Raw genomic sequence first — 26,254 nt, forward strand, 5'->3', positions numbered from 1 at the left:
TAAATTATTTCTTATTAGGTACTAGAACAGACCCGTGAAAAATCTCGGGAAACCATCACAAATTCACCTTTCGATTGAACACCGTTATTAATCTTGAAAATCATGAAATCTGTCTAAAATGAAAATGCAAGAAATACACACTGCAAAAACAGAATGTTTTCATTAATTAATAATATTAATTAATTAAATTAAATATCTTTCTGATTACATATATCTGACTACCTATTTTATCGTCTGTCCGAACAATCAGTTCCAATTTTTAAAATTCAAAGGAAATTTGAATTCATTGAAAGTGAAAAGTTTCGCGCAGGAATAGCTAATATATTTTGTATAACTCTTCATTTTCTTCATACGACTATTTTTTTCTAATTAAACTTCGGGAAGTGATTCTAATTGATATCTAAAATAAATAAAAAAAATATATAAATAACTTTGATCTCAATTCCATTGTGTAACGGTTTAAAACAACAATGCCCAACTTTCGCTACTAATATCGATTCGAAGAGCAAGGCATATCGAAGAATACCTACACAACTACGATTACACCTGCCTTTGGCTCGCTGATCAGTTCAGATGAGGGGGGTATAACTACGATTGAAAATTGGAACCGAAAAAAAGACACGGTAAGTATAATCTGAAACGTCACCAAGTCAGCTATCTAATGAAAGTCCCTGAATTTTGACAGCTGAGTACTGGCTGAGTGGATATCTGTGGTGGTTTTGTTTGACATCTTGAAGCACATCGTTGTGTTGTAAAGATTTGACGTATTTGAATATTTTGTTAATCCGATATTAGCGAGATGTCCGTCAATTGTGCGTTGCCAACGCATAATCTTGACATCTCGACACAAAATAGATTATTTTTCTCTTATTCCACTTCACTCTTAATACGCAATATTTCACTTTCAAATAAATGGATTTAGCTTTATTAATTCAAAACATGATTTATTATGTCGGGGGAGACGGAAAAATACGCACTTTTAATTTTAATTTCGTTTATTAAGTCACTTACGCGATATGTCAATTAGTATGCGGCGCCGTTATAATCGCAGCCAACGTCGACTATGTTCATATCAAGAGTTGGATTATATTCATAATATCGTATTAGAATTAAATCATAAACCAGTCTATACAAACCAAGCGTAGCCCACAAACTATTTGAAAACTGGGATATAACTCTAAAGGGGACGCGAGCAGGCGTTATTAAAGGTTCCCCAACATTTATAGTAACTTTTAGTAATAATATAACTAAATTATTAAGTAATAATTCAAAGTAAACATTCCATATTTACCGTGAAGCGGAATTCGTTACCTTTACCCAAAATAGGACTCGATATTGTAACCAAAAACAGGTTCGAATTTTGTGTTTGTTTCTAATTTGTAATAGCATTAACTTGACTGCAGAATCGAATCTATTTTCTTTTTCACGCCGTATTCGCGTGTTTCCGCCAGTATTGGATTTTGCGTATTGAATCTTGATTATATCAGTTATACCTTAGTTATTACTGATTTAACCAATTATAATTATTCGTCTTGCTGAAATAAAGATATAACTATTATGTAACTAAGTTTTTCATTTTTCTATTGTAAACGGAGAAATGTCAAAATTCGATTCTGTCGTGGGAAAGTCATATTTAAAATCTTTCAAATTTGAAGTGATGCGGGAATTGAACGCGCAACTTCTGATTGCCGGTCAGATACATGGAACCACTGTGCTACGTCGGCTTATTTTTAACTGTCAAATAATTCAATTAATACTATTATTTCATTCGCAAATTATTGCTTTTTGATTTTTTTTCATCTAAAAAAAAACTATCAATAGAATTATATTGTCTATGGTCTCGCCTTTTTGAGTTTCCTCTATCCTCGTCGATGGTGTGTAACGTAGACGTTTCAGACGCATACTAAATGTTGGCATATCTATGGTTAAATAGTGGACCAACTTGCTTCATACAAAAAGCCTAGAGTTATCAATCTAGTGATTGGATTATCTATGGTTCAGATCCAGGAGTCCAAAAGGGAACACGTTACGGTTACGAGGAAACCGGGGCGATTCTTGACGACAAAACGTTTTTCGACTCGTAAATAAATAAAATCGTATTATGTTGTTTTCTCTTTAAGATTTTTGGTTTAAAGTGTAGCTTATTTAAATAACTACTTGTTTGTTATGTTTAAACAAACTGGCACATTATAAATTCATTAATTATTCGACTAACTTAAATATAATAATGTGGTGACGTTTTGTAACTTAACTCTCAGAAATTATCTTCGAGTTTTAAATTAAATAATTGTTCTTTTTATAAATTCAAACTTTAAATAATAAAAATATATTTCTTTAACAGAACTTGATTTTCATTTACATAATAATTCATGTTGTTTTCATGTTTCATTTATATTTTTCTTATAATCTTTTGATAGATAGAACCGATCCTTTTATTATGTTTTTAATTATTAGAATTGTTTTCCCCGACAATTTTTTTCCATACGAAACAGTGAAAACTACCTTAAAACGTTAGATTATTAAATAAGTTAGGTTATGTCTTATGTTAGCACACTCCTTCCTCACACCACTGGCCATGCCATAACATTAATTAGTTTCAATATCTTAACAGTAGTTCCAAGATTCTGTTTGATCTCGGCTAAAACTTCTGCACCCCTATGCCCAACACAACATCTCATTACGTAAACCTTTGTTAAATCAACCACAGGTTTGTGTTCATGTAATATCCTTTCTCATAATTATAAACATAATATGTATTACATCTAAATACATATTTATGTTATGAAGATAACAATAATGAAGATGTTTTGATCTGTTTAAAATTATCCTGTCCACAATAATGTATGCAACGCAATCATTGTTCCACACGTTAATTACTGTAGCAGCATTCTATTCTTAGCTAACGATGGATTAATAAAACAAGTGATAATACTACAAAATAGAGCTATGTGAATTGATACTGAAGAAAAGTAGATATACGAAAATAAAAGAAAAATTGAAGGAGTTAAATATCTTATCATTTTAAAAAATTATTTACTTAAAATTTTTAATCTACAAAATAATTTATTAATAATTAAAACATCGATTGAATTTCTAAGAATAATTGAAAATCTACAGCACAAATACACATGAGACAAGTAAAATAAATGAAATAAGACTCCCCTTCAGAAAAGAACCCAGAGCCAAAAGTCAACGATGTGCGGAGCAGTGAATTTGGCGAATTACCCAAGGAAATAAAATATAGAGAAATTCAAACTTAAATTAAGAAAGTATGTGATTGATTTATACTTTTAAAAAATGTATTATGTTATTATATTTAAAAAAAAAAACAATAAAATAAATTCAATTAATTGATAAGAATTTTTTAAATCTTGCTTTAGCCGTATTTGATGACCATATTTGAATAGCCAGTTCCATTCAGCCTAACAGCGTACACTGATTGGGGATGCCGTAGTTCCACTGGCTGCGGATAGATTGGATTAGTTGGGACTCTTGTGCGGTATTCACAATCAAATGAGAAAGTAAACTGAATAACTGATAAGAACATAAAAATAAATGTATAAGGAAGAGTTATTAGAATTAAAATTTAAAAATAACTTTGTTAACACCACTATTCAATCAAAGGGATGTTTTCTTCGTCACGATAAAATAAATAGAATTTAATTAGAATTCACTAGACAATTCCTTTTAAATATTTTAATAGCAGTTTATAGTGTAAGAATCTGCTTCAAAAGTGTTTAAAAGGAGGTTAATATTTAAAGAAGTTATAATAATGAAGTCTTGCGACAGAAATTCAGTCTAAAAATATTCAGAGGAAATATTATCTTCCTCCCCTGGGAGGTTTTTGTTGAAAACTAACATAATTAAAGTTGTCAACAAATTAATGTTGGAAAACGAAATTCGTTTACCTTTTCTCAAAAATTGAGAATATTCTTTAGTTTCAGTTTTTTATGTCACACCTCGCGAGAGCGTTCCTGTCTGTACAGGGAGATAGGAGATCTGTGTCGCAACCCGGTTGAGCGGCATTGTGAGGCGGGTTATGATCGTGGCTGTAGGAATTTATAAATGTGGATCTTGAAGAGGCTCGGATTGTTTGAAGGAGGAAAAACAGATGCATGTATCTCTTTTCCACATACGAGCACACAAAAACGAGTCAAAGAAACGACCCATTCTACTAAAACCAACATCAACAGGGAAAGGTATTCTGCTCGTGTCCGTCGAGTTTAAGGCCACGTAGTAAGCGTTCAAAGATGGTTTGAAAGGGAAATATGTAAATACGAATGTTAGAGAGGGCCCGCTAATATTAAAAAAAAACGATAATAATTAAGTGAAAATGGTTAAAATATTTGGCTTACATCGTTCGAAAAATGCTTTAGTTGCATTTCAAGATAAACTGTGATTTTTTACACGCCTATAACATAACAAAACGTGTTTTAAATTGAGAGAATTTCATATAACTAACGTTTCTGCATAACAAATGAACACATAAAGAGTTAACGAGAAACTTGTTATAAATCGGTAGAAATTGGGCATGCGAGGGACGCAATGCTGCTAGCTCCCTAGAGCAGGCTCCATTTAAATACCTTTAAAGCAGACGCAGCATGCCTACATTGGGTCTGTGCATTAGAGATTGCAAACGGTTTGTTAACAATGGATTGTCAATCAGTTGGACCGTCTTCCTTCGCACACACTCAAGTAATTTTGGAGAAGTGACTCACAAATTCAATTGTTGGGCGTACTTGAGATTGGAACAGGGTTAACAGCTGGTCACTATTAAAGAATCATTAATCAAAGACGTATTAAGATTACGAGTGATCGTAAGCAAAAAGATCTTTAGCAAAGAGATCGTAAGCAAAAAGATCGTAAGCAAAAAGATCTTTTGCAAAATATCTTAATTATCATTTGATCCTAGGCGCATTTAAACGTAAACGTTCGTAAATTACCATTTAATCGTAAATTTAAATTTTATCGCATTGTTTACTGAAGAGAACAACTCTAATCTTTATTTTTTGAAAAAATCAAAAGGATGTCTATATACTGTATGGGCATTATTTTTTTACACATATTTATTGTTATCTGGTTTTTAGATTTGCGTATTATTCACTGTAAAACCAGCATTTAATATGATAACGACAAGCAGTTAAATGTATTGTTTACTATGCAGTGCACTGTACATTATCTCACAAAACAAATGATTATATCGAGTTTTTTACTTTAACATGCCACACAGAAAGTATTATTTGCTTACAATCATTTGCATATTATTTGCCTACGATCATTTTGTTTATGATCATTTTGCTTACGATCATTTTATTTACGATCGTTTGATTTCGATCATTTGATGACGATCATTTGATGACGATCATTTGGTTACGATCATTTGATGACGATCATTTGATTACGATCACTTGATGACGATCATTTTCCCTATAACCGATTATTCTTCCTCGATTAAAGTACAACCAATTACCTTGAGTACTTACTTAGAGGTCACTAGGAAAGTTTCTGATAGAGTAGGTATTAAATTCTAACCAATAAATTATTTATAATCAACCTCAAAGGAACTGAAAAATAAATGTGAATAGTTGATTTCAAAACCATATGGTTTGCTCATAAATACAATTTTTGATATGTATGGCCGTCCAATTGAAGAACAATGAATATACTTATCAATTTATTTTTTTTTAATAAGCCGCTGTAATTTATCAGCTTTTTAAAAATTGTCAGTATGTTAATTTTTTTTAATAATGTGATTGACAGATTCAAATAAAAACAATACTCAATTTAAAGTGGAACTATATTGTCACCCGGTTAGGCGACGTTGTGAGGCAGGTAAAGTAAGGAGCTGTAAACGGGATTAAGTTGTTAAATTCGGGCCTTGAATTGGCGTATATAAATTGTGGATGAAATAAGAATGCCTGCTACTCGTTCTACATATATCACAAAAGAAATATTTATATAAGCGACTCATTCGTGTCAACTGAAGATTATGTTTGGTTAGATAAGGCATTTTTTTCTTACTGTGCTGCTTAAATTCTTATCCCCAATATAACATGCATGTTTTTATGAGTCCCGAATACCCATGTAATGAATCGGAACGTTACAAACTGAATATCGATCAATAATTAATTCAAGGTTCGACTGCCTTGACGCTATAAGTTTGCTATCACTACATGTGCCTCCCAAACATACTAGATGGAATATATTATTTGACAAAGATAACTTCGTATTCGATTCTGTTATGGAGAGGGTACAAAGGCTGGGCAATGAGTTTATGGATGTCGCAGATAGTTTCCTTCTAAATCTAGACATATTCAACTTCAAATTAGTTGAGCACATTTTTTCATTTAAATAAATTGTAGGTAATCATAATTTATGCATAATAATAGGCTATTCACAATTTCTTTTTTTTATAACGCGTTGTTTTGTAAGGTAAGTGTGATAATAACTTATTATTATAGTTTTTCATTTATTTTTGTTGAACTGTTTTTTTTAATATGTTTGTGATTTTTTTTAGTAAAAGCTTTATGTAAGTAAGGCGTTAATAAACATAAACGTAGCGATCTAAAAGATGCCAATAGGCTGACAGCTGAACAAGATGTCTGTTTTCAGTTCACGGCAGGCAAAGCCACGGAGAGGTTGAAACGTCGGGAAACAAACCAACACGGGGTCGTCAATGGAACAGGTAACGAGAATATTTGTAATTAGTAATAGTTTCAAACTTGGTTTTACCATTATAATTTAATTGAATATCTGCCTAATCATTACGTTAAAATGATATGACGCACAATAATATCATTTACGTAGATTAAATTACTGACCAAAATCTCTTCGAGTTTTCTCCAAACCCTAGTGATAAGAATAAACAATTAAATGTCTAAAATTTCAATCCTACATGAAACCGCATAACTGCTCTCAACAGTCTGAAGCTAGTGAGACTACGCTATCCCAATATGGGTATGTTGCAAGGCTGAAGTTGATGAGGAAGGAAAGGAGATGTGGAAGATGTAGTGTGGAAGAAACCTGGCTGTTCAGATCTGGTCACCAAACACGGCCAAAGCCTTTTTAAGAGACGTTTCAATTCTGAATGGTGATCTAACATCAGGGCGATACTGAGAGTATCTTCCACTCTGGAACGTGAAGCAATTATATTTAAATTAATCAAATAAAATTTTGTTCGCCAGCTGGGATTTAAACCTGCTACCTCCAACTTGCTAGTCGAGAGTCTTACCCATCGACCAGGAAGACTGTTGTTATTTTAGAGCAAACTAGGTTTTGAACTGTTAGCTTCTCATTTAATAATAATAAATCTGTCTTCCATAATCTCGATACTCTCCATAGGGTTGTTATTCATGTTGCATAATTAGCTGCACTAATGCCCAAGTTGGTAATCATAGCTACACACAAAGCTAGTTGAACTATAGGATCCTAAATTGAGGTGAATTGTGTGGCTGATGGAAGTGGAGAGGAAAGAGGATTGACGCATTCATTGACGATGTGGTGGGTTTCGTAAGTTTAGGTTAGACAGGCAAATTCTTCCTTACGACGCGACATATACAGACTAAAACTTATCATATACAGGGTTTTCCAATAAGAGGTGTTATTTTGAAATTCAATCGTAAAAGATCAATGGTTCTGTTGCTTGTGTGGCACGTAGTGCCGTCTCGTTGAAAGTAAACGTTGTCCAGATCAATACTATTCAATTCCGGCCATAAAAAATCATTAATCACCTCTCGATAGCGCAATCCATTCACCGTAACTGTTACTCCAGCCTCATTTTCGAAAAAGTAAGATCCAATGTGTCCGCCGGACCATAAACCGCACCATACCGTCACACGTTGAGGATAAAGAGGCTTTTCAACAATAACTCTTGGGTTTTCCGAGCCCCAGATGCGACATTGAGGTGGAAATGGGCCTCATCACTCAAGATGATTTGCATTTGATTCACTCAAGTGAATTTTAATAATAACGTAGTTTCTACTTGTCAAATGTTAAAAAATGACAGCTTCAAAAGTAACATCTACCGTAATAGTGGGCTATTCAAAATAACACCTCTTATTAGAAAACCCTGTATTACAACCGTCATTTTGGTCACCATAACCCTTACAATACTGTCATCAAATTTAAAAAAAACAACACAATATAAACAACAGATAACAATACTTATTTGATTGTTTTTACTTTTCACCTTGTCCTCTTTGAGAAGCAAATAAAATTCGTTACCTTGGCAGTATTTCCATTATATCAGCTACTGGTTTAAGTTATTATACTACTATGTCACATTCGCACTAAAACCGTGAAAACTCATGCTTTTGTTGTCGTACCTATTTACGACATTCTTATCTAATGCGAAAAGTTAACGATTGTTGACAGCCATTTTAAAATATGAATTTATTCACACTGTGTAAACATGAAAATTTGCAAATTTTATGTTTTGCCGGTAAACCCAAGCGTATATTGAATGATTGTATGAAATGGAAGCGTTTCTTTGCTTTTTTTAAATTTTACAACCTTACTTACTTACTTAATTCGAGTATAACCTAACCTAACATGATGCCTTAATTTCGAAATTTCGCACAATCGTTCGCTAGATTCGATGGTTCGGGACTATTCTAGAAGTCTCTACTTTCTGATATAAATCTATTTACGAACAAATAAATTTTTTAACAGTTATAATCTTCCAAAATAACATATATTTCCATTGTTCCTTACATAACACGCGATCAAGCCAATGCGTTAGACGGGTATTATCAGTTTCGTCCTAGTAAAAGACCACCACTCAAAATCGAAAATTGCTTTAGCCGTGTTTGATGACCAGATCTGGCTAGCCAGGTACTTCCCGACCTTCCTCTACCCCAACTTCTTAAGCCTAACACAAAACATATGTTAACTGTGATTCGCTACCCATAAAATATGTTGGTATTAAACTTTTTTCGCTTTTATTTAAAAATGATTGGACATGATTACGTTTTTAACCATTTGACATAATTTCTACCCCTTTTTTATGTGAACACTGCACAAGAGTCCCAACTGTTCCCAACCGTCTGTAGCCAGTCAGAACATGGCGTCCCCAATCGGGTTAAGTCGTGAGGCTAAAGTTAGTGGGGAGAGAAAGGAGATTGGAAAGAGGATGGTTGGGAAATGCCTGGCTATTCAGATCTGGTCACCAAACAAAGCCATTTCAAGCAATTTTTCAATACTGAATGGTGGTCTTACACCAGGGCGATACTGTAAGTATCTTACACTCGAGCACTTTTGAAAACCACTATGTTCTTAATGTTCTCAATCTTTTTATAACAACTTTTTTACTTATTTTTATTTATTTACTCAATAACTTTATTGAGTATAACCTCAAATTGTAATATTTAATTATTGAAGACAATATTAGCGATTTCTAAACGAAAATCTAAAACAGAAAAATCAGAAAAGGATACGGTCACATCTAGGACACAGTTAGGATACAGTTAAAAGTGACCGAGGGGGATAGGGTCCCATTTAGCTCAGATGTAGAGCGGTGTCCCGGAAAGACAAGGGTCCTGGGTTCGTGTCCTAGATGTGACCGTATCCTTTTCTGATTTTTCTGTTTCAGATTTTCGTTTAGAAATTGCTAATATTGTCTTCGATAATTACAACTTTTTTATTTCGACGCTCTCCGTGGTCGGGGGGTAACGGGGGGGGCCGCCGTCATAAGCCAGGTTTTGAAGTTTCCGGTAATTGTTTGGTTTCGGTTTCCTCCTTATTGTACTTTTATGTTTAATGTCCACCTTTTATAAAATATTTTAATGTTTTCCTATTTTATATAATATTTTAATTTTAAAGTTCTTATTTTTCGTGCACTGTTATTGTCTTTTATTGTTGTCCTCTACTAAAATAGCACTGTTATTGTTAAATTTTATTCTCTGCTTTTGTGTAAACCGTTTATTCTTTATTTCATATTATGTTATTATTTTTTTTTTTTAAGAAACACAATAGGAAATTTTATTTTTAAGTTTATTATAGCTAAGCGCACTTGAAGTGAAACAATACAAAACTGCGCTATATAAATGCTATGTTATTATTATTATTATTATTATTATTAACGCTCTCGACTAGCAAGCAAGTAAAATTTGTTGATCAATTTGTGTTATTTCATAATTTATAAATAATATATAGTATACTTGCGGCACGTTCCAGAGCGGAAGATACTGTCAGTATCGCCCAGTAAGACAACCATTCTGAATTGAAACTTTGTTTGAATTGGCCGTATTTGGTGACAAGATCTGATTATCGAGGTACTTCCCAACTTTCAGCTCAGTAGCAGATGACTGACAAAGATGCAAAACTGAGCTCCTAGTTTCAATTTCAATCTTTATCTGATTTTCTTTGGGTTTCACATTTTTCTTTTGAGAGTTGTTAATATTACATTCCATGATTAAATATTACAATTAGTAAAAACTATAAAAAATAAAAAAATAATTTCAATTTTATTTTAGACTCCCTGCCCTATGTCCCAATTCCAATTTTTTAACAGGTTTCATAAAACAATATTCTTAAAGATACTTAATCCAATACTTAAGGGCGCGCAGGAGCACCGAGAAATTTTAACGATAGGTATTTGTAAAAATTATTTCTATTTCGTTCATCTCAGCGGGGACAGCAAAAGCGCTACCGGTGTATTGGTGAACCCCAATGCGTGTGTGTGCGTGGCTGCAGGTGTTGGAAGCACGAATCGTCGCGCCGCGCCCGATAGCGACTTCGCGTCATATTATCGCGATCAGTTCTTATTATTTCATTTACTGTTATTCATTTATTCCAAAAATTAAGTAGGTGCCTAGGTACATATTCGTAATAAAATAGCGAGGTCTACATTATTTAATATTGTATTGTACTTAACTTTATTATTATTATTACTTACTACAAATATGTACGTAGATACATTGATTTTGCCTCCGTGGTTGAGGGGTAAGGCTCTCGACTTCGAGTCCGGAGGTCTCGGATTCAAATCACGGCGTGCGCAAGTAAATTGATTTTAATTAATTTATGTTGTTTCACAATATTAAAAATAATATTCATTAAAAAGAATATTAATTAAATATAATATAAAATAATTGTCTGGAGAAATAATGATACACGCGGCGACTTAGTTACGGCCAAATCAGCTATCAGCTTACAGGGTTTTGTAATACTAGTCCAATTAAGTCGCCAATTGGGGAATCCACAGTCTCACTGGCTCCAGACGGGAGCAGTTCGGACTCTTGTGCGGTATTCACATAAAAAGTCACGTCGCAACTCGCAACTAGATCGCCTGCTGTTCGCTCATCACCTCAGTCACATCGCGACTTGTGCGTAGTTATATACATGTGACTGCCTGGTCTGAGCTCATCTTCTGCACACGCACAAGTAAATGAGACTTATGGGTGCGTGTATACAGGTTGCTGCACACATAAAAAAGTAGATATCAAATATAAAGCACGAACACACCAACTGCACATTTTCCGATTTAAAATTTGTGAAGGAACGACGAAATAGTCTTCTAAGCCAGTATGTTTTCGAGTGAAAAATGTGCAAGAAAATAGAATACGTACACTCCGAAGAACCGAAACGGAAAATGTCTATAAATACTGCTGTCGTCGAAGGAGTGATGTGTACAGGAAATGGGTATTCACAATGGAATGAAATTTGTGGGGTTTTAAATATGCCAAATATGGATTGTAAGACTTACACGAACATAGAACAATGTTTAGCGCCAACAATTGAAGAATGTGCCTTAGAAGAAATGATCGCAGCTGGTGAAGAAGAAAAAAGGCTAGCCATTTTAAATGGTGACGAAGACGAGGGTGGCTATCCTTTGGTAACGGTGGTTGCAGATGGCTCCTGGGCAAAGAGGTCGTACAAAAGTGGATTTAGCTCCTCATCTGGCGCAGGGTGCATAGTTGGACTACGAACTAAAAAGGTTTTATTTCTGGGAGTGCGAAACTCATACTGCTGCATATGTGCTAGAGCTACTAAACTACACATAGTTGCTTCTGAGCACAGGTGCTTCATAAACTGGCGTGACAGTGCTAATGCCATGGAAGCCCACATTATAGCAGAAGGGTTCTCGAGAAGCATGGAAATGCATGGATTGAAATTTAACAAACTAGTTGGTGATGGCGACTCCAGCATCATGAAAAAAATAATGCAACAAATGCCATATGGTCCTAACCTTATAGTACAAAAAATAGAGTGCAAAAATCACTTACTCTGCAATTTTTGCAACAAAATGAAAGCACTTGGAAAAAAAACCAACAACGCTAAAGGCTTTGTACCAGTTCATATAAGGAAAAAGGTTGAAGCAAACGTTTTACGCATGAGAAGAGCTGTAGTTGGAGCAGTAAATTACAGGAAAGAGCAAGAAAACACAGTACAAAGTGATAAAATAAAAAAATTGAAAATGGACATAAAAAATACCGCAAATCATGTGTTTGGTGATCATAAAAATTGTGCATCGTACTATTGCAAGCCGGAGAAGTATACTGATGATCCAAATTTAGTAAGCGATCTTCGAGATTGTGGAATATGGACTGATATCCAACAATTCTTATTGTCTCTAATAGCAAATGCAGAAAGTCTTATTATTGACATGACAAATAACACTGTGGAGCAATTCAACAACGTTATCGCCAAATTTATAGGTGGAAAAGGGGTAAATTTTACTACAAAGGGATCTTACCAAGCAAGATGTTTTGGAGCAGTAGCTTCGTGGAATAGTGAATTGGCAACACATTCAAGAATACAAAATAAAATTCAAGGCCACAGTCCCGGCAAATACACGAAGCACTTTATAGAGAGAAAACGACGTTCGAAGGAGAATACACAAATGTGTCGAAAAAAAAACTAAAGTATAATGAAAATACGACAGAAAAAAGAAAAAAAGTTACAGGGCCCGATGAAAATTATGGTCAATTGGAATTAGAACCAGATATGCCACCTGAAATATTTGAAACGAAAAAAGAGGAATTTCTCAAAGAATTATCTTCAACGAATAAGGAAGAGCTCGAACGGAATACGGTAGGCCAAAGCAATAACAATCTGTGGGCAATTGAAAAACGTAAGCGGATAACGGCGTCTAACTTTGGAAAAATATATAAGCTTCGGCAAAAAACTTCAGTTACGGGAGTATTAAACTCTTTACTGTACTCACAATTCAAAGGAACTATGGCCACAAATTATGGAAAAGAAAATGAAAGCCTAGCAATAGAGCAATTTTCAAAAAAACAAGTTTGCAGGTATCCGCTTGTGGGCTATTTATCGATAAAACCAAAAACTTTTTAGCGGCAAGTCCGGATGGCCTTATCGGTGAGGATTCTATAATTGAAATTAAATGCCCTTATAGTATAGCAAATATGTCACCAGAAGAGGGAATTGCACAAAAGGTAATTGATTACTGTAAATTGGAAGACCATTCTTTAACATTAAAACGGAATCATAATTACTTCTACCAAGTACAAGGCCAGTTACATATTACTCGTCGTAATTATTGTTATTTTGTTGTGTGGAGTCCAAAAGGTTTGCTGTATGAAAAAATTGAGAGGGACGATGAAATCTGGCAAAAAATCGTTCCACTGTTAGAAAATTTCTACCACCAATGCCTTTTACCAGAAATAATTGACGGTCGCATACCAAGAAATTTACCGGCGAGGGAAAGGTCTGGACCATAAATTGTTTTAATTTCATTGTGTAGATGTTAAACAGTAATTTTTTTTACAATAAAGCGTTTAAAAACAACAAATATTAGATCATTGAAGAATATTGAAAATGTCAAGTGATGTAGGAGGTATTCCCAAAAGTGCATTTTTCTGTAATAATATAACGTATTAAAAAAGTTAAATAAAAACTAAACTAGTTATGTGTATGTACCGAATATGTAGCACAATAAACAATATGGTGCCTCTTATACATAGATTTCAATATTCATTTGTATAATATGAAACATAATCGATTCAACAACATGTGGTAGATGCATGTACCACTGAACATACGCTGTACCAGCATTCCATCAAACGATCAGTGGTGTATGTACTTACCATCACACATTTTCTTGTAAAATATAATTTAAAAAAAAAAAATCTAGAACAAAATATTTAGTCAAATATAAAAGTTTTTTTTTGGTTCGGTGGTTGTATCTTAAAAAAAGTGTCCTATAAAGGGATAATATTATGTTGAGTACAACCTTCAAAAGTTATCAAAAAATATTTTAATTAATTTTTGTGTTCCATATCCAACTCGGCAATACGGAACGGAATCATCTCGGGGTCTCTCTGTAACAGGTGTTTTTTTTTTCAATTTTTTTCCATTAATTTATTTGACGTAAACAAATTAAATTTGTCACAATAACTTTAGTAAATAAGCTCGGTAAGTATTGGCACACTCAAGGTAAGTCACCAAACAGAAAAATAATTTTAAAAAAACATCGATAACTCGGGACATGACAACACTAGTGGACTAGTGTATCGATATAATTATTGAGAATGTCACATCACTTCGTTGACTGTATACGTATTCAACAAAACCCTCTCCGCCCCCCCCTCACCACCGAATACTGAGAGAAAGGGACACATGCACCTCAGCCTGATAATACCTAAATAAAATTGTCAAAATCGAGGTTTTGTAGTCCTCATTTTTCTACTCCAAAACTGAACCGATTTCCAAGATTTTTTTTACCAAATGTATTGGAAGAAAACATTCTATGTCTGTACGTTTTGTTTTTTTTTTTTTAAATACATCGTCTTATTTGTATACTGAACGTTTGTTGATGGCGTTAAAAAAAGGCAATTTTAACAATTTTTGAAGGGTTATAACTCCTATAAAAAGTAACTTATCAAAAAAATCAAAACGTACCGACACGCTTGCGGTCAATATTCATATTATGTAAAAAAAATATTTTCTCTAGTGTCAAAATCCAGAGAGGGAAATGAGGAATACGTTTGTATGGAAAAAACACCACCCGGTTTCCTCTTAAGGCGATTCCATACGTAGTAATGCAAAATCATTTGTTTTGGGTTTGAAAATTTGGTCGCCTAGAAATTTTTCAGATGTTTTAATTAAATACTGCGAGTAGAATACATCATGGCCTTTGAAATTATCGAATATTTTTTAGATAATTTTTTTATAAGCCCAGAAAAAAATAATGTAAAGGGCTATGAAAACTGCTTTAAAGTTCAAAATTGCCTACTTACGAACCCATTTTCGGTTATGATTTTATTGTTTAATGTGGCAAATTAAGTTATTTAAAAAATGATCGAAAAAAAAATTAAATATTTATGCCTGAACATCCACAAAATAAAATAAAAGGCACTTTTTGGCCATTATTTTTTCTTGCATAAATCAAAACAGGCGGATGGTGTTAAGCGGGAATTTAAACCTTATCGCCATCTACGTAAGGGTTGATATTGATAGCGGCTCAATTTAAAATATTAAACGACGTAGTGCATAGCCTTAACGCATAAAATACAGAGTTTTCCAATAAGAGGTGTTATTTTGATATTCAATCGTAAAAGATCAATGGTTTCGTTGCTTGTGTGGCACGTAGCGCCGTCTTTTTGAAAGTAAACGTTGCCCAGATCAATACCATTCAATTCCGGCCATGAAAAATTATTAATTATCTCTCGATAGCGCAATCCATTCACCGTAACTGTTGCTCCAGCCTCATTTTCGAAAAAGTAAGGTCCAATGACTCTTCCGGACCATAAACCGCACCAAACAGTCACACGTTGAGAATAAAGAGGCTTTTCAACAACGACTCTTGGGTTTTCCGAGCCCCAGATGCGACAATTTTGCTTGTTGACGAAGCCACCGAGGTGGAAATGGGCCTCATCACTCAAGATGATTTTGCATTTGATTCACTCGAGTGAATTTTAATAATTTCAATGCGTTGTTGAAGCGTTTATCGTTCCATTTTTATTAATGGCGTAGTTTCTACTTGTCAAATGTTAAAAAATGACAGCATCAAAAGTAATATCTACCGAAATAGTGGGATATTCAAAATAACACTTCTTATTGGAAAACCCTGTATATAGATACATAAAAAAATCATTATTAAAATTACGCACTAGTTTTATATATTTTTTAAGATTGATATCTGGGTCGCACATGTGTTTTTGTGTATAGAATTCATAAGGACAAATAACTTTATTTACCAGTTGGTAATCGATCAAAAATATTGGAGTAAATGATACAAGTAGTGGATTACGATACGCTATGGCAGCAAGTAATGGAATTTATCGGAATATTTTGATGTTTTTCTGAATTAGAAAGACGTTTTGGTTCTAAGAAGACTTAAATGTCAATTTTGAATTATTGTAAGACACATTTTCATGTTCTATGATTTGAAAATGAAGTCATTAAAAGTTCAATGCCCTTTCTGTTTTGTTTGGTAAATTTATTTATTTATTTATTATTTCACGCCCCAATGGGCTTTTACACACTACAAAGTTTAATAGTAGAGTATCACAGTTATTATAAATTCTACAAAATTAAAACAATAAAGGAAACATAATACAACGAAATAAGAAAAAAATATTAAATGTTACAACAAAAGCATATAATAAAATAAGATACATTAGTAAAAATGATAAGAAGTCTCACATAAATAGATATTCAAAATAAAAAATAAATATATATATATTGCGGAAATTATAGATGTCTATTTGTGTCTCGATCTATAAAAGAATTGAAATAAACAATATTTATATTGATTATTTTTAAGATGAAATATATCTCCCAGATCAGAGTATTTATTTCCGAGACTGTGAAGTCTTGGAATCGGGGAATTTTGATAAGACAGTGTCCTGGTGTTGTAAAATTAAAAGGGTAGTAAATTTCGGCAAGATCTTTTGGGTATGTGGATGCTGATTAATTGGAGTAACTCAGGACAGTCAATTTTGTAATGAAGTATTTTATGTGGTACTATTAAATCTGTGTTTGTTCTTCTTTCTGAAAGTTTTAATAGGGACAATTTATCTAGTAAGTAGTTATAATCAATGTTTTCTACAGGAATATGCAATTTATAGTTTATATACTTCAGGAACTTATGTTGAATCTTCCCAATGTTATCGGAAGGAATATTGTAAAAGGGAGACCATAACGTAGAGTTATACTCTAGTTGGCATCTAACAAGGGTTTTGTACAACATGATAAATGTGCCTAAATTATTGAAGTGTTTTGAAACTCTCAAAACAAATCCAAGAGTCTTAAGAGCTGAATGATGGAGAGAAAAATGTTTTTACAAAAACGTCATAAGTCTGTACATTGTGTTCTTAGAGAATATTAATCATCATGTTCTGTTGATAGATAATTTATGATGTAGTAACATGGCGCCAGAAAGAAAAAATAACAAAGTTCTAAAAACTTGCAATCTGTTGACGATTATCCATTTGTAGGCTGTTTTTGAAAAAAAAAGTATGATATCTGTGAAAAATGGTGAGATCCTTGATTCTGGGCCCAGAGTTCGTATTCAAAACTCAGTGAATATTTTTTTCCGTCATTTGTTCCAAATAACCTGACAATATTTAAAATCTCCTACTACCACCACAGTAAGCATAAAATTTTGCTTGTGTTGTGATGGAGGACATAGCCAGCCGAGGAATTGAACTCACTACACCTGGTTATTTTTTTTTACAATAGGTCTACATATCCACACAGGAAGCATGAGGAAAATTATTACCCTCGAGGTCTATGTCATATTTGGGGATGCTGTGTGGAGGGTCTTTTTTAGGGAAGGAAGGATGGCAAGTTCTGGGAAGGAAAAGGTACAAATGGTGGGTAGGAATCTGAGGGTCAGTGTCAGTGTCCAGTCTGTTAATGGACAGACGTACCGTCTTGGATAAACCTCGCCTCACGAACCCGGGCACCCCTGCTAAGTCATCAAATGTAGCGAACCGCTTGGGGTGGCCTAGGGCAGACGTTTTGGCTATCCAATAAATGGTGTCCGGTGTGGCGGTACCCATACCCATCACCCAAATTAAGTGAAATTTTCCCACGAGTATTTAGGAAATAGGAAATTGGTCTTCCAACTATTTATAACAAGTTTCTTTTTAAGGGTTTAAGTTCTAAAAAATATATATATTGTGGGGTTTTCAAATAAGAGGTGTTATTTTGATATTCAATCGTAAAAGATCAATGGTTTCGTTGCTTGTGTGGCACGTATCGCCGTCTTGTTGAAAGTAAACGTTGTCCAGATCAATACCATCCGATTCCGGCTATAAAAAATCATTGATCATCTCTCGATAGCTCTTTGAATATCAAAATTACACCTCTTATTGGAAAACCCTATATATATATAAAGTAGAGAAAAGGAGAGCAACGCCGTGTACTCGTCAGCTAGTTATATTATAAAAACAATTGAGAGCGCTTTAAAAAGGTGTGAAACAAAATCGTATCATCTCAAACAGGGTCAATGATCTAGAAGTCTTGGAGTCTACGAAATCTCACTTCATAGTAGCCGTAGCAAGTTGCTGAGTAGACCAGAGAGAATTAAAGCCGTAGTTACTTCAAGTTCAAAAAAACGAATGTAAGGCAGAAGGACATTGAAGCCAAACGTATATCTCTCAATTAACTTAGTACCTACTCTGTTCCAAAATGTATTCATACTTTATGATTATTATTTTATAATTTTATTATATTTTGCGTAGTCGTGTAACCATGTTACACCCTTAAAAGACATTTTTAAAGCGTTTTAAATAACATTTCTATTAAATTTTCGATCTTACCTGTTAATTTTTTCAGTTTCCCTTATCAAGGAAGAAAAAATTAAATCTCAAAATGGAAATTAGTGATAGTACCCATCCTTCATTTTTATTTTCTGTTGCTCTTTCTCACTTCTTTCAGTCTCATAATATTCTCCAAATAGAGTTGCAATAGCTCTGCTGGCTTCGCGAAATTGGAAGTCTTTTGCGTGTCACATAATACGACATATTAATGTATAAGCTATTAAACGAATTTAAAGTAAATTCTTACGTTTTCTAAGTTTTTAATGGGTATTCCAGCAATTTTGTAGAACTACAACACTCTTTTAAATAAAATGAAAATTCTTAAATTATCTGACGGAATCATTTTCACTGACATGGTATTTCTGTATAAAGTTCTAAATGATGCATTCGATAGTCCATAATTGCTTGCATTGATAAGCTTTCGTATTCCACAACGTAATACGAGAAGTCGGGATTTATTTCAGTGCAGGAATTCTGGTACTAACTACCACACGTATTCCTCATTACCCAAAACACTTATGGAGGGAAATAATTATACATATGAGACAGCGGAAATCTTTAATTTTTCACTTAACAAATTCAAAAGATTGTTACTGGGACATTTTAAATATTTTCTGTACTAATATAAAAAATTTACTATTCATTTAAAAGCCTCTAAAAAGGGCGTTAATAAAGTAATCTCTAAATAGTATAAAATGAAGTCGTTATCCGCGTCTGTCTGTTTGTGTGCTTAGTTCTTGTAAATTACGAACTGATTCAAGGTTTTCACTATAATTTAAATAATTTCTTTCCGAAGTTTTACATATATAATACATGCATATTATATTTTTAGAAAGTGGAGAAAATTCAAGTAATCAAGACGTAAAAATATATTTTCGGGCACTACATTGTTAACTCTGGCTAAACCTTATGAGATGCATCAAAATAATGTACTACGGAATTGTACATCTTAAAAAGGCCCACAAAAAATTCTGCGATGGTATATGTCTAAGGATAAGTCCTAGTATATAAATAATAAATAAATTATTTAAAATAAAAATAAGATAAAACAATTATTAAACATCAAAATAATCGTGCAGTGTTATTTGGGTCGTTTAAAAGTGAGGCATATATAAATACAATTACAGGCGCATATGGAAACAGTATTTAACGTTTACAAAAGTAAGCTAATAGGTTTTTGATTGCAAAATCTAAACACACATAATGATTTAACTGGTACTCACTTTATGTGTTTACTACCGCAGCGATGAAAACCACGTAACTACCACTTGCACCTCACATTAACATTTTCATGGCACATTAAATTTCATGACGTCCTGAAAATACAACTGAAAACTACCATACTAACTAATGTTTCAAAAAATCTAACTTAAAAAATAACCTAAGATTTTCGCACTGACTCTAGTGAATAACTGACGTTTCTATATAGAAATACGCACAAGAAAATAGTCATAAAAATATTTTTTAAATACGATTTAATGTTTTCAAACAAGCATTTGAAAGCATAACACAGATTTGATAAATGTTATTTCAATAATTTTATTTTAGATCTCCACAGTTTTATTAATTTTCATACATGAATTCAGCGTTTTTCATGAAAGGGATTGCTTTGTCTCGCAACGCTGAAAATCGGGATTGCGTCTCGGCTGTCGTAGGGAAAATTAGCGTGAACTCGCTCCGGGACCTGTCTGGAACCCGGCCCGACAGAGACTGGCTGGGAAGCTGGCAGAATGCCGCATATAAATACATAGGATGTACCATTGGCGGGGGATATCCGAAACACAGGGTGCTCTGAATTCCTAATTTGAAAATTTAAATCTGAAAGATGGAAATTTTTATACAACTTCCGCTTTTCCGAGGAAAATTCGTGAAAATTTGGCGATTTTCAAACTTAGAAGCGTTAATGAAGGTTTGCAAGAAAAACTTTATATTTTCACAATCACCATATTGGCAGCCAGGTTTTGATAAAAACGAATCTCATTGCTTCATTAGTAGGATGAAAATAAACGTCTTTCTCGATTTCAGTTTAAAAAATAAAATGAAACTTTTGGTTTTTTTTCGAAGAAAAACATCCTTTACTATGCGTGTTTGATAAATTTAGACGTGTCCAAACATAATTAGCCACCTTAAAGCGTAGTCAAATGACAACCTCCACGGCTGAGCAATAAATTTCATCGCTCCGTACCCAAGGGTTACACACTCCAACAAGCGGCGAGAGCAAATACTACAAATTATTTCGGTTTTCACGGAGAAGGAGAGAGAGAGAGGTTTTCACAAAAATAAAAATATTGTAAAACAGAGCATATTTCTTCACAGTTCTAGTGGAAGTCATGTGGAAGAAACCAACTAACTTGGTAAGTGGGTACCTCCCTCTCCCCTAAATTACTAATCCCCATACTAAATTAATGACACCACAGACGGAGAAAAATGAGTAATGCTGATGTATTAAGTATCTCTTCAAATTACTGGTAACCCTGTTAAAAATGGGACTTATTAAGTGTTGGTAAATTTATAAAAATATCGGAACACGTGTTCACGCATCTGCGTTTGTGTTAATATTCTATCAGGATGAAATGCAATGCAAATGCAAATTTTTTGCAAAATTTTGACGAATACGATTTTCACCGCGACAAAACATAGGTATTTTACTTAAAGTTTATCAGGATACTTATCAATTCATTCGTTAATGGCCTACAATCCTGTTTTTATCGGGAATACGAATTATTTGAAAATATAAATATTTTTTATTTTTATATACGCCTAAAAAGGCTTTTACTTAATAAATTTCTTAATAAATTAGCTATATTTTTTGTCAGGAAATTTTCTCCGTGTAGTCTCACTAGCTCCGGGCATGTTCTATGTTCTACGGGCTATGTTCGCATGACAACAAAACATCGTTTGAGACTCTGGGAGTCACTGATGTGAGATGTGAGAGTCTTTTGCAGCTATCACACTTTAAAAATGATTATTTTCAAAAATTAGAACTATTTTTTTATAAAGTAATGTGGGCCTCACTGTATGCCTTACCTGTGCTTTAATTTACAATTATGTGACAAATTATGTATGCAAATAAAATAAAATGGATTTTAATGAAATATAAAGTTCTAAAATAAAATAAAATAATTAAGGCAGTTATAAAAACTAAGCAATATGTATGTAATTTTTTGTCCAGTTGTGTATAATATGTAGGTGTGTCCCCGAAGGGGTACGCAGAGTAATATATACCACTGCTGATATACTGCCGTAGGTTTAACAAATTCATATACTTATATCTGAAGGTGTCTTAAGTGAAAAAAATTTTTGTCGTATTTTGTTATTTTCACTGCATGGTCCTTCGGCGACACGGCATTATTATCATTAAAATATTTGTGTAGTGCATTTCCACTCTAAATTCCTGCAGATGTAAGTTTATCTATTTTTGTTACACAGCCGTATATCCTTTCTGCATACTTACTTAACCGATGAGGACGTACCTACAGAAGAAATAATCCTTTAGGGGATCAACTGTCCGGGGGGTCAACTGTCGGCGGGCCAACTGTTGGGGGATCAACTGCCACGGATAATAATATTATAATGAACTACACCATTTTGCCAAAAAACACTTTTGACATTTTTCGCAAATTTTTATAAATACCTACTCCTATTTTTTACGGTGGACTCTGCACAGATAGATCATTGTAGAAATGTATTATATATTTTTACAGCGCCCTTGAGGTGATTTTGCACAAAAACGGCGGTATACAAATAATCAAAAAATCATTATTATTATTTAAAAGTCCCCTACTATCCGGAGCCGGTGGGACTGATGCATTTCAAATCGGGGTATGATGTAAAGTTCCTGGCTGTTCAGTTCTGGTCACAAAACATTGCCAACCCCAAACATTTAATCCTAAGATATAAATATATAAGTTTTCTGTCTCAACGATTATCATATAAAATTTCTTGTATAAAAAAAAATTCAACCGCGCTTGACCTTTGTATAAATATTTATTTATATTAAGTCTTCTTATATCGAGGATATGTTGAGTATATTATTTCTCCTATAATTAACTTCATACATTCTTTTTAATTTCGAGTGGCACGCAGCAATCGTCGAGAACGGACGAAGTATTTTATTTATTTAAAGTAGCTGCATACGTTTGCGGCAAAGGGTCAATTTCTATGAATGGGGTGATTCGTGGCCGTTAGTATATTCGTGTTGCTTTTTATAAATGCGCAATTGCGCCAGAGACGGAGAATATTTGTTTAACGCAGCACGAGTAACTAAAAGCATATAATAATAATAATATACTAAGAAACGCGTAATGCCGGGTGGTGCCGTATAAAATGGCTTCTTTTGTTGGAAATGCTCGTGTATAGTACCGACGATGGGTACTTGAAATCGGCTACATTTTAATGAGGAGAAAGTTCAAGCAATCCAAGGAATACTAGGAGGGAGGAAAGGAAGCTTTTACCTTGAGATTGATGTTTGTTTCTTTTGTAGTTATATACGTACATCTTATAAGCACCATTAATGTTAGAAATTTCCACAATACTATGTCTTTTATAATCACCACACGACACTGTTGAATGTATTTAACTTAGACGTGAAAATTTGCACTAGTTTACAGACTAACTCACGGTATTACCAGAAAATAATAAGTACCTATTTCAACTATGACGAAAATTCTAACATTAAAACAAATTACCCTTTGCGTTGGTCTTATTATTTTAAATCTTCTTTCTTCCAGGGTAAGGGTTTTAGGAACTAAACAAAAAACGAGGAAAAGGGCAATTTGAGTAGGAATCGGTATTTGGAATATATCATAAAACTGTTACAATAATAAACAGCTTGAAAACACTACTGTAGTCACAATTTATTTCATCCATTTAATTTTCCCCTTTCGACTGTTTTATTTAATTATATATTTGGATGTTGGGAGAGGCACGGCGCGGCGTCGTGAAGACGTAACCATTTTAAACAACGCTAACGTTTAGATTTTGAGTGGCAGTTTTTCACAGGGATGGTACTGAGAGTGTATACCACTTCGCTGCTTCATAAAACAGATTGTATTATATACATGTAGATATTCCAGAAGAAAAGCTGAGCGATTTTCATTTAACTAAAGTTCATGGTTATGGATTGTTTCAACTTTACCAACAAATTTTAATGCAGATAGAGTTAAAACCCTTGACACACATACAGTACATGAAAATAGTTACATAGGACGAAGATCTATTGTGTGGAAACGAGAAATTTGAACTACGGATTTAAGAACTAATCCTATAATTTTATGCATATCAACCTGCGAAGATAACATATGCCATGTGACACGGGAACAAATTGTACAGCGTACAGTCAAGATGCTACGAATAGCTACAAACCAACAGTATTCACTTTATTTGTGTGAAAATATTTGGCGTTTGGAAGATTTTTCGTTGGTTTTTACTACTAAAAATCTTTCTGTAGTTGTAGTTTATAGATAACTAGGTTTTGAGAAAGCTCCAATTAGAACATTGAATATATTTCTTGATAAATCGATAAACTTTATTAATATATAATTTGTTTGCATGATAAATAAAGCAACTTCCCGAACGCAACGGTGAGATCATTGTACATACAAATTTCCTGTCATTTCTATCGTTAGCTCGGGAGTTTTAAAAATTCAAGAGTACACTAAGAAAAAAACGATGACAACACTTTTAAACGGACGAAGCCGGGTTTGACTTAATTTAGATAAAATTATCGATTTAAAGCATAAGCACGAAAAAAATCGTAGACTTTTTCTAAATACAGTATAAATAAAATAACTACTACATATTGGTAATAAGCATTTAGTTTGTGGCTCGTCATAATTTACAATAAAAGATATAAATTTGTTTTAGACCACTCTAATTTTAATTGTACTCTACCGGTTTCGGAAGCACCCTTCCTTCGTCAGGAGAATATTAAAACTAACCCTTCCGAATATTAAAACTAACTAAAAATCTACTTTAAAAATCACATATCGGATAGTGTATATTTATTTTACGCGTGACAGTTATTTAGCCTTCATAAAAAATAGTGTTGAAGCCATATAAAATACCAATGCTCAAAATCCTAAAAGCTTTTTATTTTATAATAAAAAAAATAATGTGATACATGATGATTTATAATTTTTTCATTAACATCATTTAGTAATGTTGGCGTCTCTTTGACGTTTACCGGTGCTGAAAATTACACAAAGTAAATCCAAAAACAATGCAACTTTTGTAAAAAAAATATATGATAATCCCGATATGTAGTTAACGTTCAAAGATGGTTTGAAAGGGAGACATTTAAATAAGAGTGTTAGAGGGAGGGCTCTAGTATTAAAAAACGAAAATATTTAATAAAACACGATTCGTTTGAAATAGAGCAAAAACCTCAAGACAAATGCTTTAGTTGCATTTAAAGATAGACTGAATTTTTCATGCTTATAACATATTAAATAACAGAACAAAACGTCTTTCAAATAATTTTCGTAGCTTACTTTGTGATTTTTTTCTATCGAGGTAATTTCATATAATTAACGTTTTGGCATAACAAATGTAGAGATATTATCTTTAAAATAACATTTAATTTTTTGTAACCTAAAAACATAAAGAGTTAACGAGAATTTTCTTATAAATCGGTAGGAATTGGGTATGGGGGGGCTTAAACACTTCGATTTTTTTTCCATTTTCTCCATCAAGCTATCGATATTTATAGCGTGGGGCTCAGATACAACACTAGATACCGTCGTTTGCTCTTTGCTTCTCAGATTTCTGAAGCTTGCCAATTGTTGTTTTCCTTGTAGGGTCGAATACTGACTCTTTTACCCTTTTTTTTGACGCTTGGTTCACTTTTGATATTCTGCTAATTGTTTACGTCTATAAAACTGTCCATTCACTAGTGGGAAACAAACATTGTATTATTATAAATAATTATTGTTGTAAGTTTTGACATATCCACTGGTTATTTGTTCATTTTACACAATATTCACAAACAATTTCATGAGCAGTGTAAAAGTACAAAGCACAGCTGTAACTCGATCGTAGGTATTGTTGTAGATTGATAGTTGTGGATACTAGTTAAGTAGTAGAAGATATCTTAGATTTTACGGGTGAATAAGTGCTAATTTCCCCGTATGCATCCTAGACATGAACATTGAAAACAAACTCATTGATCAAGATCACAGCTTTAAGAATGGGTCAGGAGATAAGATTACTGAACTCTAATGGACAGGAAGGAGTCTCAAATAACAGGGTTCAAGGAACAATAATCGCTAGCAATAATAAACGAGTTCAAATATTCAATTAATTTATAATAGTAACGCAAAATTATTATTTGAGTAAATATTTTTGGTACCTACTTTATCGCTTGGTTCTCACAATCTGTTCCCATTTTGAAAATTAAAGTTCTATTTTTACGCATTACATTACATCGAATTTCACGTCACGCACATCATCACAGACAGACAGAAATCACTATTTTTGATGAATGATTGATGAACACTTTAAATATTTAATGTAAAAAAAATAATAAC

General features: G+C 33.2%; 1 protein-coding gene across 1 annotated transcript in view; it reads right to left on the reverse strand.

Annotated features, from left to right (window-relative positions):
* LOC149416797 (uncharacterized) overlaps positions 1-20,412 on the reverse strand; it is a 542,858-nt gene extending 522,446 nt beyond the window's left edge. Inside the window, exon 1 of the mRNA XM_089640969.1 lies at positions 19,952-20,412. The gene's annotated coding sequence lies outside the window, so the exon portion shown is untranslated. The remainder of the gene's footprint in view (positions 1-19,951) is intronic.
* Between the last annotated feature and the right edge of the window lie 5,842 nt (positions 20,413-26,254).

This window comes from Hesperophylax consimilis, chromosome 16, assembly GCF_061612785.1.
Source record: "Hesperophylax consimilis isolate HC1 chromosome 16, BYU_Hcon_1.0, whole genome shotgun sequence".
Taxonomy (NCBI): domain Eukaryota; kingdom Metazoa; phylum Arthropoda; class Insecta; order Trichoptera; family Limnephilidae; genus Hesperophylax; species Hesperophylax consimilis.